This window comes from Thunnus albacares, chromosome 17 (genome assembly GCF_914725855.1).
Source record: "Thunnus albacares chromosome 17, fThuAlb1.1, whole genome shotgun sequence".
NCBI lineage: Eukaryota > Metazoa > Chordata > Actinopteri > Scombriformes > Scombridae > Thunnus > Thunnus albacares.
The window spans coordinates 28,128,137-28,133,807 of record NC_058122.1 but is presented as its reverse complement, the minus strand read 5'-3'; positions in this window follow the sequence as shown (position 1 = coordinate 28,133,807).

Here is a 5,671-nt window from a genome sequence, read left to right as displayed (position 1 = left end):
GCGTGAGATCCAACGAAAAACAAAGCTTGAGTACATTTGTTCATTCTGTAACACATTGAATCCATTGCACAGTATTGACTTTGTGCTGAGACAGTTTAACTGCCTGTTGGATCATTCTGAGAGGTTCAGGTGTTTATCGTCACAGCAGGTTTCACCTTTAAGGTTTAAATGGATGTTTTTTTGTTTTTTTTTTTTTCGGGTTTCCAGTTTGGATCTTTGCAGGTATCTGAACCGAGCGAAAGTTGTGGAGCTTCCACTTGGCTAGCGGTGCTTTAAAAACCACTGTAACTTTGTAAATAACGGTAAATTGTAAACCCAGTTTTTGATTTCTATGTGTTTCATACATTCAGTGGGGGCCGGGAGGGGGGGGGGGGGGGACAGCACAGGAGTCGACCAAGGGAAGATTTCTTGAAAACACATTTCTTTTATTTGTAGTGATAAGATTCTGTATATGACAAGTACAAAAAACAAAAAAAACACTGCCATCTTCTTTGTTGGGCTGACCCAAGACAACTCTACCACTGCCCTTTAAGTCTTCTTAAAGAAACACGCAGACGGTTTTGGGGAATGTTTGCTGTTTTAACTGGAGTCAGAGGAGAAGATCAGTTTAAACTCTGAGTGTTCAGTACAGACGCTGCTCCAAGGAAACGATCAGTGTTTCCCAAAGCCCAAGATGATGTCACCAAATGTGTTGTTTTGTCCACAACAACAAAAATATACAGTTTACTGTCATAGAGGACTAAAGAAACCAGAACACATACACATTTGAGAAGCTGTTATATATTTTTGGACATTATTTCTTTTAAAAAAATGATTCAAAAGAATTAATCGATTAATTTTCTGTCAATCAACTAATCAGTGCAGCTCTATCAATCTCTATACTGAACACACAGATGATGATAAATCTTCTCTGACTTCTGTTAACACACCAAATAAGAAAAAAAAAAAAAATCTCCCAAAGCGACGGCGTGTTCCTTTAAAAGGAAGCTGCCAGAGAGTATTTTTGAGTGAGCCGAGCACTAAAATCTGCGTGCAAACGTTGCTGAAAAGTGGGTTATATATGTGTGTGTGTGTGTGTGTGCGTGTGCGCGTGAGTGTGTGTGTGTACAGCGCTGACAGCTTACCTACACCTCCACCTCCACCTCCACCTCCACCTCCACCTGTTCACCCACGTTCTGTCTGCATCTGTTGATAAGATGTACATGTGCATTAATGATTAGTACAATTCAGTGCATGGAACTTGTGTACAGACGGCATTTGTATGGATAACATGCACACTACCTATTTATATAAATGCATATAAATGTAAGATACCTGTTTGATGTAGCAGGTATGTTGAAGATTGTTCACTGTTGAAACACTTTTGACTTGCATTGTACTTACAAGTGTACATATAAGCACTAACTTTGAGACTGTGTTAGAGTAATAATAATGATTATTTTGTCACGTGAGTCATACCAATTTGTAATAGATGCAGACAAATAGATGCTATCATTATTATTACTACTACTGCAGTTGTAATATTTATGTTGTATGCTAATTTTTAAGTTTTTTTTTTTTAATGTAATTGCCAATTTTGACCACTAGGTGGGGAATACGCGCAATGTTACTGTGATAGAGCTATTAAAAAAAACAAAAAAAAAACAATATTAATGTTTTTAAGGAGGACAAAAGGACTACCTTTCCCAGCATTCCTGTCGAGGTCTCAGGGGAAGAGTCTACTGGGCAGGGCTGCATTCTACTTTTTTATTTTTATTCTTTTTTTTTATTATTATTTTTGAGCCAGTATTAAAATGTGGAGCGTCCATAGTCGCATTCCCAGATTTTCACTACATTCGGTGCCGTGTTTTTATTTTAAAGTTCCTTTAATTTTAAAGTAATTTTCAGAATAATTTGTGGGTATTTAACGGTTAATTTTTTAGGTCATTTTACGGAGAGAGAGAGTGCAATTTGGTACAAATTCTAAAGAAGAATCAGAAAAAAAATGTTAAGTTGATTTAGTTGGTCATCATATTTGTGTTTATATATTTAGTTTGACAGAAAAATTTGGTGTTCACTGTGTAGTTTTGTGTCAAACTACATGTTAGCATATTATAGGCTGTTTCTTAAAAGCTCTCTAATGAGAGTATTTCCTGTATACCATCAAATCACATAAGAAATGTCCTGAGAATCAACAGTTACACAGCAGCTACTTTTAGGAAATTATTGGATAAAAAAAACCCAATATTCTAATATATGGTTTGACACACAAAACTACACTGAAAACAAAGTATTTTTTGTCAGAGTTTAATTTATTAAGAATCTTTGCTAATTTACAACTATGAACCCAAATATAACAACCAACTAAACCAACATAACACTTTTTCCCTGATTTTCCTTTAATTTATATCAATTTGCTCCCCTTACTCTGTAAAATCTCCTAATAATTACTTTTCAATATCTTCAAATTACTCTGAAAATTTCCAGGAAATTTGTATAAAATTAAGGGACCTGTAAAATAAAGACTATTTTTATTTTTTTGCACTCTTTTGACACAGTGCGAAAGACTTGCCCAAAAATCAACAACAAAAAAGCCCCACTCCTCTTTTTCTAAATAAAAACACCTCATCATTTGATTTAGCACAGTCCGAATAGGTAGAAAATAAACAATCATCTGGTCGCTTTCTCCAGCCGTGATAAATAACTGATGTGAGATCTCTTGAAGTGTGTCTCCTGTCACGTGACTCCATCACTGCTGCAGAAAGTCGATCTGTGTGTGATCTGATGCTGTCTTTAGTTGTCATGTCTACCTCATTTGCACTGATAGTAAAAGAATGTTTGGGTGGGGAAGAAAAAGTAGACTTGTTAAAAAAAAAAAAAGTTTGTTCCCCATATTTGTGCAAATGCTGACATTAAGAGATGAATGAGAACAGGGAGGAGAGAGCGGGAATCCAGAGTGGAAGCTGGAAAATGTTCCTTTTTTAATTTCCCCCTCCGCTGACGCAGCACTACAGGACATCATGCTGGACATTAATCCCATGTGGGGACGCTAAAAGACATTCAGGGTGAAAAACACATCACCTAAAATGTTGTTTTTGATTTGTGTGGAGGGAAATGTTCTGGTAGGAATCTGCAGTTTTTCTCCTGATCCTCAAACCCTCAAGAAATATTTGAACAGTGAGATTTCTTATTGCCAACTTTCTTTTTTTCCTTTTTTTTTAAAAAAAAATGCTTTTATTATTTTTTAAATGAGTTTCAATCAGTGCTGACCATTCCTTACTTGTGTTATATCTGCCAATTAAAGCTGCACTGGGTAAGATTTAAGTCTGAATACCTCCTGTGGCTGCAACAGAGAGAAGAGTCGATGCTGTAGATTCGCCCGTTTGGCCAAAAGAGAACTTGTGTGGAGAGTCGATAACGTTGGTAGAAGTTGGAGTTTCCAGGTTATGTGTTGCACATGTAAAGATAATAACACAAACTGGAGTTTCAGAAAGAAATGTGACACATCCAGGTTTCTGATCGTTCTCTGTAGGAAATGAAGAACCAGGTTCCATGTAGATGTCATATTGCGGATCAAATCATAATCGGGATAAAACTCGATCGTACTGTAAACTGTTTACTGACAGTCTGGAAACTGACATCAGGGTCTCTATTTGTGTCTTCATGTTGTCAAAACCAACAGAATATTTTGGGATATTTTCTTGTGGAGGTGAAATGATTAATTGATTAGTCAGTGGTTAGAAATTTAATCAGCAATATTTCTACAATTAATGTACGAAAGGACCAGTGTATAAGATTTAGTTGAATGACGTCTTCAAATGTTTTGTTTTTTGAGCTGCAACTAACAACTATTATTAATCGATAAGTTATTTGGTCCATGAAATGTCAGAAAATAGTGAAATCTGTCGATCACGCTTCCCAAAGCCCAAGATGACATCCTCAAATGTCTTGTTTTGTCCACAACCCAAAGATATTCAGTTTACTGTCATACTAAAGGAAGGACTAAAGAAACCAGGAAATATTCACATTTAAGAAGCTAGAATCAGAGAATTTTTTTCTCAAAAAATGACTCAAAAGCATAATTGATTATCAAAATAGTTGGCAATTAATTTAATATTTGGCAACTAATCGATGAATCGACTTCTTTTGTTTTGTCTGACAAACAGTCCAAAACCCCAAAATATTATGTTCACAATGAGATTAAAAAAAAACAAGTTGGGACAAGGGAATGTTTGGCATTTTTGCTAAAAAAACAAAAAAACGATCAAAACAATTGATTATCAAAATAGTTAATTTTCTGTCACGTTTCAGTCCAATGTAGGGCTTCAACGATTATGTTATAATTGATAAATTAAATATCAGAAAATGGTTTAAAATGCCCATACCAATTCCCACAATGTCTTGTTTTGTCTGACAAAGACAAAGAAAACCAGCAAATACGTTCACTATAAATATTCACTTTTGAAAAGCTGGAAGCTGTGAAATTTTGGCATTTTGGCTTTAAAAAATTGTTGCTACGTTTCTGTCAACTGACTAATTGATAAATCGACTAATCATTTCAGCTCTAGTCCAAGAGTTGTTTAGGGGGAACTGTAGAGCTATTTCTCCTTTGTTCAATAACTCCTTGCTTCTGTTTGGGTCCATAAGTTTCCTGGTGCAGTTTTAAATGTTTCTGTGGGACAAACTCTTCCAGTGTTACTGCCTCAGCCTCTCGCCCCCCCCTCCCCCACCACCACCACCACCACCACCACCACCTGACTGTCCTGTTGTTTGTGGCCAGCAGATTGATAAACTGAGGAGCAGCTGTGATGATGATGATGATGATGATGATGATGATGAATATAGAGTTGGTGTTTGTGTGCAGAGCAGGATGGATGTATGTCTGTCAGACATGAAGACAAAAAAAAACAGCAGGAGGCCGGGTTTAAGATGTTCAGGTTCAATGCAGGAGGAGTGTCATAAAAATGACTTGTACAGAAACGTAACAAATAATTTTGGAGAAATAAATGAACAAAAATGGAGTTGTTGTCTTTGTGGTCTATTTACTTCAGTAAAAGTACCAATACAGTAATGTAAAAATATTCCATTACAAGTAAAAGTCCTGCATGAAAAATACTACTACAGTAAAAGTACAAATGTATTATGAATTTGATGTAGTTAATATATCAGTAAGAGGGACCGAACCATTACTTTCTCTGCATTACTTTATTGTACATGGCATCATTAGATTGTTAATACTGAAGCATCAGTGTGTAAGCAGCATGTTACTGTTGTAGCTGCTGTTCCCAACCTAGGGGTCGGGCCCCTCTGAGGGGTGGTGAGATGATTAATGGGAGAGGAAAGAAGAAAAAACAAAGTTCTGATACACAAATCTGTTTTCAGTTTTTGGACTTTTTCTCTAATCTTTTTTTCTTTTACTGCACTAATGTTGAAAACAAGATGTAATGGATGTGATTGGATAGGGCTGGATTACGCAGTTGAATCAAATTATCTCATCTACAACTTTAAATTAAATAGTTATTGTTAAAGCCACCAGATTGGCTTACCAGTGTTTACTTACAGCTTAATGCAAATGACTTGTTAAATATCGTTATGAGATATAAACTATTAATTTTGACATCATGTTTTTGCATATAAAAGCTAGATACCTATACCTTTAATATTTACACACAGAGCAACTCTGAAATTTAAT